This window comes from Ixodes scapularis, unplaced genomic scaffold, assembly GCF_016920785.2.
Source record: "Ixodes scapularis isolate PalLabHiFi unplaced genomic scaffold, ASM1692078v2 PGA_scaffold6__148_contigs__length_123643588, whole genome shotgun sequence".
In the NCBI taxonomy this organism is placed as follows: domain Eukaryota; kingdom Metazoa; phylum Arthropoda; class Arachnida; order Ixodida; family Ixodidae; genus Ixodes; species Ixodes scapularis.
Window position 1 is genome coordinate 6228604 of NW_024609881.1, and position 9733 is coordinate 6238336.

General features: G+C 49.1%; 1 pseudogene; it reads right to left on the minus strand.

The window, feature by feature from the left end:
- Positions 1 to 6250: 6250 nt before the first annotated feature.
- Positions 6251 to 8982, minus strand: LOC120848595 (annotated as a pseudogene).
- Between the last annotated feature and the right edge of the window lie 751 nt (positions 8983 to 9733).

The following is a 9733-nucleotide window of genomic DNA, read 5'->3' on the forward strand; positions in this document are numbered from 1 at the left end:
CGCGCCACCTATAATAATGGATGGATGGATGGATGAATCCGGCTGAATCCTTTGAATCAGGCGGCAGCTTACGCCACCTAGCCATTTTGTTTTACCATTTAAGCTTAGAATATTTAAATGTGAAATCTATATTCACTCCGCACTGCAAAGAAAGTGAGGCTATAAAACCCCTTGCCATCAGTTAATAAGAAAATACCTAGTTTTTTTTCGCTTTCCGCCACCATTCACTTAGTATTTGCTTGGTAATCTCTACAGTCTTGAAATCCACTCTCCCTTCGCTATCTCTAAAACCCAATGACTCTATTAAATCTATGTTGCCTTCGGTAGGCATAGCGTCAAGCCCTTTACAGTAGAGTATCAAGTGCTCAGCCGTCTCGTCCTCCTCTCCACAAGCAGTGCACACTGTATCCAGTTCCTGGTACTTCGCTCTGTATGTTCTGGTTCGCAGAATACCCGTCCTCGCCTGAAACAACAATGAGCTTCCCCTAGAATTGCCATAAATGCTTTCTTTGGCAATAACTCTTTTGTGTAATCTATAGCTTTCCAGAGCCGTCTTTGTCTGCATTCCCTCTAGCCACCGATCTCTTTTTGTGGCCTTAACTTTCTTGTTAACTAAGACCTGCTCTTTCGTATCTCCACTATAGCCTAAAAACTTTCCTCTTAATTTCCTAGTGCGCTGTCTCCACCTTGTGTTTATACTCCTCATATATAAATAGCTGAAAACCTTTGTGCCCATTGCTCCTCATCCATTTGCCTTAACCGATCCTCAAATTCTGTCTTGCTCACAGCTTCCCTGGTTTCGAATGACGCCCATCCCATGTCTCCTTGTACTACTTGGTTTGACGTTTTGCAATGTGCCCCCAAAGCCAGCCTACCTACTCCGCGCTTTTTTATGTCTAGTCTTGCATGCACTTCGAATTTCATGCATACCACTGCGTTTCCAAAAGTCAAGCCAGGCACCATGACCCCCTTTCCAAATCTCTCACCACCTCATACCTGTAGTAATTCCAAAGTTTTCTATTTTTCATTACAGCTGCATTTCTGTTGCCCTTACTTATTATATACTTTTCATGCTCACTGAGATATTCTGCGCCATCACATATCCATACTCCTAGATACCTGTATTTACTAGCTCTCTCAACTGTAATATTCTGTATCTTCAGCCTCTCAACATCATCATCGTTAAAAATTATGACTTCTGAGTTTTCATTACTGAATTCTAAACGTAATTCCTCTCCTTCCCTACCACAGATGCTCATTAATTCCTTCAGCTCTGTCCTGTTGTTAGCCATTAGTACGACATCATCCACATACATCAATCCTGGTAAGGATTGATGAATGTTTTGGCCTAGCTTACTGTACGAAAGGTCGAATCCAAGCCCACTCCCAGGCAGCACACCATTGTTGGACCCCCATTGGCCCAATGTTGGCAAAAAATGTTTCCAATATTGGTCTGACGCTGGAATTTTTGGAAACGCCACCCGATCCAATGGTGGTCCAACATTGGTGGCAATATTGAACCACTGGTTTGCCAACGTTCTAGCCCACGTTGAACCAACGTGGTTTGCGCTTTTTTATCCAATATTGGCATAGAGGTTTCGCCGTTGGCTGAACCAACATTGGCATCCAGTGCCTTACACACTGGCTCTTCCAACATTGGCTTAAACATTGGCTATTCTAATATTGTCATCCAGTTTAATACACTGGCTATTTTTTTGCATCCATTGTCTATGCCATTATCGGATGCCATTTTTCAGCCAGTGTTCTAACCAGCGTATCAAAAACAGTGCAGAGAACCAAGCAAGTATCTTGCCCTTTTTCCTCAAGCACTGTTTTCCTTTCTGATACTAAAATCTAATAAATGCAGCAATTTGACCATATTTGGACACTTTAGAAATCATTTAAGCAGGCAAATAAATTGGTCATAACGTTTGATAGTTCATAATTTATTTAAATCGAATAAAAATATTTAAAACATGGTGCAACCAGGGGGGCCTGGGCAGACTCGGTGGCAGGGTCGGCGGCAGGCTCGGTAGTGGACAGTGCAGAGGGCTGGGCGAAGGGCTGGGCAAAGGGATTCCACGCAGGGGCCTGGCCACAGGATTCTGAGAGAGAGAGAAGCGGGGGTTTGGATTCAGGTGAAGGGTTTCAGAGGCTCTCAGTTCTCTCTTACGCTTGTCAATAATGAATATCAAAATAAAACATAGCTACATTATTAATCGCCGCCCTTTAATTAGCTATTCGATTAATCGGCTCAGTTGCTCGTCAAGTATAAAATCTCGGAAAGGCCTACCGACATTTTTATGTTTACCTTTCCCTATTATATACTTTCTTTTTCAGTGAAATATTTTTTTTGTATATAAAGAAACTTAGCACTGCCTTCTAAAATAAATAGATGAGCAGGTAAGACACCGGGGCCGGCTTGCTGGAATCAGTGTCTCAGCTGAGACTGGGTGAAGGAAAGCACTGTAAAGGCTGGGACGCGCGAGCGTCTTGAGTCGAGGAGGAATAAACTTCATTATGCCTGTATATTGGTGTCTGGGTGGTTCCCTTAGTCCAGGGCCCCAACGCTGTCGGCTGTCAGCCTCGCCCGCTCGATCAACTTTAGTCGGTCAGCAGCAGACGAGCTGAGCAGTGCGGCTTCCCACTTTTCAGGAGTGGGATCAGGGTGGGAGGGGGGGATGTTAGTGTGAGCGGTGCAAAACCATGCGGTGTGTGATAAAGAAGCATATTGCCCGCAGCGCGGACATTCGGCTTTGTAGCTTGTAGGGTAGAATTTGTGCAAGAGCGCTGGGTTGCGGAACGCTCCTGTCTGGAGCTGGCGCCAAGCGACCGCGTCCTCTCTGTTGAGATTTTTGTGTGGCGGGGGGTAATCACGCCTCTGGCCACGATGGTAGGCCCTGACTTCGGAGTACCTGTTTGGCACCGGAATAAAGTATGCACCTAGCTCTAGTCGCGACGCGGCGGCAGGAGCGGCCCAGAGGGTGCATGCTCGGACCTCGGTGTCAGCACACAGATTGCCTATCACCTCGTCGTGTCCTGGGATCCATATGAGTTCCACTGTGGGGAAGCCCTGTAAGTCTCTCTGGGTGAGGACCTTGAGTGCCTTCGGCGAGACACGGCCTGCTAGGAAGCGACGCAGTGCTGCTTGTGAGTCGCTCATGATGGTGACGTGATCTTATCCGAGCCCAATGGCCATGGCGATGGCGAATTCCTCTGCAATGGTCGTATTAGAGGTGCGCAGCGACGCCGTGATTCGGGTGCTTCCAGTTTCATCCACGACGCATATTGCCGCTGCATTCCGTTGATAGGCATATGTGGCCGCGTCTGTGTACAGGACATCAGCCCGTTTGCCATACGCCTTTTGGTAGAATCTTGCCCGAGGCTTGCGGCGTTCCGCGTGGAGCGTCGGGTCCATGCTGCGGGGGATCGCGTGCACCTTGATTTAGCTCCAGATGTGTCTCGGGAGGGGTGTCGTGGTGTCTTCTCTGTCCCATTGGAAGGGAATCTTGAGCGACTCTAGGACCTTTCTGCCCGCAGGGGTTTTGGCCGAGTCGGTCTCGTTGAGTGGCAAGGTGGCTGTCCACCAGCTCCCTAAAAGTGTTGTGGACGCCGAGCTTGAGTAGCTTGTCTGTGGAGGTGTACGGGGGGAGTTCGAGGGCCGTCTTGTACGCTTTGCGTATGAGGACATCTAGCTTGTCCTCGTCTCCCTTTGTCAGATTCAGATAGGGTGTGGCGTAGATGATGCGCGACCCCGCCAGGACGTTAACCAGTTTGATCGTGTCGTCTTCCCTGAGACCGTGCCGCCGGCTGGCGATTCGGTGCATGATGCGTAGAATCTGGGATACTTGGTTCTGGAGGAGTGTGAGGGTATGGGTAGCCTTTCCGTCCTACTGGAGGTGTAGTCCCAGGATTCTGGCACGCGGCACCACGGGGATTCGAGAGCCGTCGTCCAGGAAGACTTGTATCTCGTTTCTGGGCTCCGAGTTGCGGCGGGACCTTGGGGTCTTGCAGATTAGGATCAATTCCGATTTGGCTACCGAGATATGTAGGGGACCCTGGCATAGGTACCGTTGAGTTTCGTCGACTGCCACCTGAAGTGCGTCCTGCTTCTCTCCGTCAGACCCGGACACGGTCAAGATTGTGAGATCGTCCGCGTACAGAGAGTGTTTAATGTGCGGGATGCGCTCCAGAATCGGGGGCAGCCCGCTCATTGCCAGGTTGAACAAGGTTGGCGAGAGCACCGCCCCCGGCGGCGTGCCCCTCTTGAAATGTTGATGACGTCCGTGCGGAGGTCACCTGCACCAATGGTGGCTGTCCTGTCCCGTAGGAAGTCCCGCAGGTAGTTGTACATTCTGGAACCGCAACTGGTGACTGTTAGGTTTAGGAGGATTAGCTGGTGGCCCACATTATCAAAAGCTCCCTTGACGTCCAGCGCGAGCACCGCTTGGGTCGTCGTCCTAGAGATGGGGCCAAGAATGTCCTCTTTTAGCGGCAGCATGACGTCCTGGGTTGACAAGTGCTCTCTAAAACCAAACATGGTGTGCGAGAACACGCCCGTTTCCTCCATGTGCGGCTGCAGCCGTTTGAGGACAAACCGTTCCATCAGCTTTCCCACTCAGGACGTGAGGGCGATTAGTCGCAGGTTGTCGAGGCAGAGCTCATTCCCAGGTTTGGGGATGAGGATAATTTCCGAGTGTTTCCACTCATTGGGGAGCTCGGCGTTCTCCCATACCTGGTTGATATGTTTCAAAAGGGTCTGAACCGAACCTGCGTCTAGGTTACGAAGCAGCGTGTTTTGGACGCGGTCCTCGCCAGGTGCCGTATTACGGCCCAGGTCTTGGAGCGCGCTCTATACCTCTTCGAAACTGAAGGGGACGTCGAGTTAGGGGTTTGGCTCGCCTTCGGAGTCATGATACTCCTCGTCCGGGGACGAGCCGATGTACCGTAGTTTGAGCTGTTCGAGGAGGTCCTGGATGGTGCCGGGGAAGTCGCGCACAATTTTCTGGAGGTTCTGGCTGGTATTGCGTTTACTTTTGCTAGGGTCCAGGAGGTGTTGCAAGAACTGCCACGCGTCCTTGGTTACCAGTTATCCCTGGAGATCGGTGCACTTCTTGTTCCAGTTGGAAAGCGCCAGTTGGGTTGCGTACTCGAGCGCTTTCGCCGTGATTGCCGCGATCCGTTTCTTGAGCTTGCGGTTTATCTTCTGGCGCTTCCAGCGCTTGATCAGACCGTGCCTTGCCTCCCACAAGTGGAGCAGGTGCCTGTCCACCTCGGGAGTTCCTGTTGTCAGGTTGATAGTTGCCGTGTAGGTGTTCTTGTGGCACACCAGGCGCTCGGTGTAGCTGGCAAGGGAAGCACATTCGTGCTCTCGCTCGTTGTGTGTGGCCGTGCGTGCTGCGCGAAACCTGTCCCAGGCTGTCAGGGCTTGTTTCCGGAGGAAAGTTTTTCCTGGCGAGACGGCGATGTCCCTTTGGGCTATGGCGTGGTCGCTTCCCCGATTCACCTCGAGGTTTGACCATTCCGACCACCGTCCGCATCTCGTCAGCGCGAGGTCCGGGCACGAGTCGCGGGTAACACTGTTGCCCGTCCTCGTTGGCTGCTCCGGGTCGGTCAGGATAGAGGGGCGTTGTTGGCAGATTAAGGGGTAAAGTCGGGTGCCCTTGGCCATAGAGCGAGTGTACCCCCAGGCCGAGTGCGGCGCGTTAAAGTCGCCTACTATGAAGAGTTGGTTCCGCGCAAGTTTAAGCGCGCGCGCAAACAGTTTGCTAAAATCCTCGTGCCTGTTGCGTGGCGGACTGTATACGTTGAGAATAAAGAACGAGGTCCAGTGGCGCTTCTCGGGAATGATTTCTATAAGCACTTGGTCTATGCTCTCGTCGCTGAGTTCGTGCATGCGGGCATTTACGTGGTTTGCTGCTAGGACTCCACGCGCTGGCATATGCGAGGGACAAGCACCTTGTAGCCCGAAAGTGTGGGTGTCTCGGTTCGAGTTTCCTGGAGTGCTATTATGTCGGGGGGTTTGTCGCGTCCGGCAATGTACTGCGCCAGGGCGCCATGTTTGTTGCGGTACCCCCGCCAGTTCCACTGCCAGATTCTAGTTATGTCCGCCCGGCGTTGCTCTGCCATAAGCGGGTTCTGCCATTTCTACTGAGGGTGTCTACCCGACTGGGCGTGTCGGGTATGGTAGCTCTTGCGCACACCACTGAAGTTCTGGTGGTAAAATCCTTAGTTTGAGTAGAAGATCACTCTAGCATCCCTCAAGAACAGGGAGCACTGCTTGAATTATGTTAGTGTCTTTGCCCAGGTTGATTCAATGCTTTTAAGTAGGCTGAGAGCGATCTTGATTGCGGCCTTGACAAAAGTCATCCATTCAGGTGAACTGTCTCCAAAGGAAGTTGTTGGTTGCGCATTTGTGTCCTTCGAGTGGCAGGGTTGCGGCTGAGTGGTGGGTGCAGAAACGGTCTGGGATTCCTGAAGGGTTTATGCAGCCGGCATATTGCTTTTTTGTTTGTCGTGTGTACCTGAACCCTGGCAATCTTTTTTAGTTGCTTGACTTTTAGGTTTGGTTTGTTTGACGACCGTCGTGTATAGCGATGATGTAGTCACATCTTTTGAGGTTTCTTTTATGTCTTGCTCTCCTCAATTCTTGAGTTAAGTGACAGTCGGTTCTTTCGTGGCATTGCTGCCTGCTCAAGTAGATTCCATCTCCGGGAAGAGCTTCCCAGGCAGCACAAGGTGTCGGGCCAATATTGGAAGAGCATTGGCAAAAAAAGGTCCAATGATGGTCCACTTTAGCCAATCTGCACCCAATATTGTTTATGCCATTATATAGCATCTTCAGTGATGGCCCAGCTTCTCCCATGACCAACCAATATTGGAAGCACATTGGCATAAAATGGGCAATCTTGGCCTGTCAGTTCCATTCACTTGCGAATATTGGATGAACACTGGCATAAAATGGACAATGTTGGCCTGTCAGTTCCATTGGGTCGCGAATATTGAATGAACACTGCTATAAAATGGGCAATCTTGGCCTGTCAGTTTCATTGGCTTGTGAATATTTAATGAATAGTGGCGTAAACCGGACAATGTTGGCCTGTCAGTTCCATTGGCTCGCGAATATTGGATGAACACTGGTATAAAATGGGCAATCTTGGCCTGTCAGTTCCATTGGCTTCCGAATATTCGATGAATACTGGCGTAAACCGGACAATGTTGCCCTTTGAGTCCCCTTGGCTTGCCAACATTGAATAAACACTGGAATAAAATGGTCAACGTTGGCCTGTCCGTGCCGTTGGCATTCCAATATTTGATGGGGACTGAAAATGGACACTGTTGGCTTGTCTGCAGCATTGGCTTGCCAATGTTGGATAAACACGAGCTTATAATGGTTACTGTTGTCTTGTTAGTACCATTCGCTCATCGTTATTTCAAAAACACAGTGGCATATAATGGTCAAAGTGTGTTAGTCTCACAACACCATTGGCTTAAAGGGAAGATGGGGCACTTCTACATTTGAGAAAAAACGCTTGAATTGCGTTCATTTGGCCTTTAGAATAACAGATATCAAAATTATATTTCAATGCGACGCGCCGGAGAGCCACAAGAGCAATTTCAAAATACGACTGAAGCCCCGCCTCCCTAGCCTTGGGCAGCCAAAAGCGCCGTCGATGACGTCACGGACAGCGACTGTCTTTCGCGTTTTTCTCGCGTTTAACAATACTTACGCAGCAAATGGTTTGAAGTATTCGGGTTCACGGGGTAAAAATATACTAGAATTCACTTCTAACTCATTTTTTCCGAAAAGCTCCGTAGCTTCCCTTTAAAGGGAAGCTACGGAGCTTCTCGGAAGCAATTATCGTGCTCCAAGGCGGATTTGGTGACATGAAAGCCCACCGAGTTGAATATTGAGTACGCCTGGATCTCCCCTAGTTTCTTTCGCTTCGAGCAGAAGCGTGCTGTAGCTTCGTGTTCTTGGCCGCAATTGACACATTTCGCAGGCATTGATTGACATGTGATGTCTGTTGATTCATGTGGTTTTCCACAATGTTCACATTTTTGGGGCGTTTGCAGGCGACTCGTTTGTGTCCGAATCCAAAGCAGTTAAGGCACTGGATGGGTCTTTCTTGAAAAGGATGGACGGGATGGCGTACATGCCCCAGAAGAACATGGGTTGGCAGAATCTTGCCCCGGAAGGTGACTTTGACTGTACTAGACTTCCCTAGGCGTCGGACGGCACCAACGTTAATTGAGACGTCGCCTCCTTGTGGCCTCTTTTCTTCTCGTCCCTTTTCCGAAATACCCCAGTCTCGGGTTAAACAAAACTATGGTTAACTTCCACCAGCTCGCCTGCACCCTTACAATTTTTTCACTGTTAATATTGGACCTGAGATGCGAGGTGATTTCCTCATTAGAAAGCTCTTTGTCGACGTCCTGAATCATTCCGTTCACCGTTGCTCCAGCCAATGGAGAGTTTGACATCACCGGAATTCCACAGAGAGCCTTCAAGTTGAGCAATGTTTTTGTAGCTTCACCATTTCTGGTGTCAACTGCGATGACATTCAATCTGCTGTTAAAGCGAACCTCGTGAATGCCCTCAGGACAGGAGTTTTCTAGAGCTCTTGAGAGCTTCACGCTACTGAGGGATGTTATTAACGTCTCAGTATCCGCAGGGGCGAACACAACAGTGAGCCCTTCTTCGATGGCTTTTGATTGGATTATTGTCTCCGAGCTGGTGTTGGAGTTGTTGCGCCGAGTTTTCTTTCGTGATCTAACTTCTTGATATGGACCCCCGGTATCGTCGTCTTGTTCCATACAGTTGATGTCTGTAGTTGACGATGCAATGGAACCATCGGAACAAATGAAGTGCCCATCATCTGGTTGCGACGTTACGGGTGCTTCGTTCCCTTGACGTTGCTCAGGAGTTATGCTCAGGGCTGTATTAGCAGCGCTAGGGACGCCCACTTGGGCCGCTTCCATGTTTGTTCACATGGAACGATAGCAGCGGCAAAGGCTGCAGTTTTCTCTAAAAGAGATCTCGGCGGTCTGCTTGATTTCTTTGTCAGGCACACTGAGTTTAGAAATACTGCCCGTTAATATTTGATCGAGATTTTCGCAATAGAAGGTAAAACATACGAAAAATTACCAGGAATGGAAGATTGGACGTCTTTGGTTAGAGCACTTCGTCGTCGTCCCTGAGTCGAGGTTTGAGTCCCGTTCAGCTCGTACACTGGCTTTCACAATGCTTTCTTTTCCCCCGTCTCAGCTGAGACGCTGTTTCTAGCAAGACGGCCCAGGCGTTTACTATTGTTTTGTTCGCCCGACTTGTCCTTACTGAGAGCTCGATCGATCTAGATTAAGATATTCATACTGATTTAAAAAAAAATAATGAAATAGTACGAAGGCTATTTCATAAATTGCTTGGCTCTACTCTCGCAACATCGTGGCGTCCTTTAACCTTTCATCTAGCTGTAAGAATTAAAATCTCGCCATTTAAGTTCACACCGATATTTGTACGTTGATTTGAGAAAAAAAAAAACGTTTTTAAGACTTACGGTTTTTGCGGCACGGAAATGTATAGTTATAAATGCCTCCATAATATTTACATTTTAGAAATACAACCGCTGGCCTCCTTCTTCAGCTCACCAGTGTCAAACGCACTACTAAATTAGCAGTTCAATAACTACCCCGTTATACGCAAGAACATGACACTTGAACAAAACTTGATGCT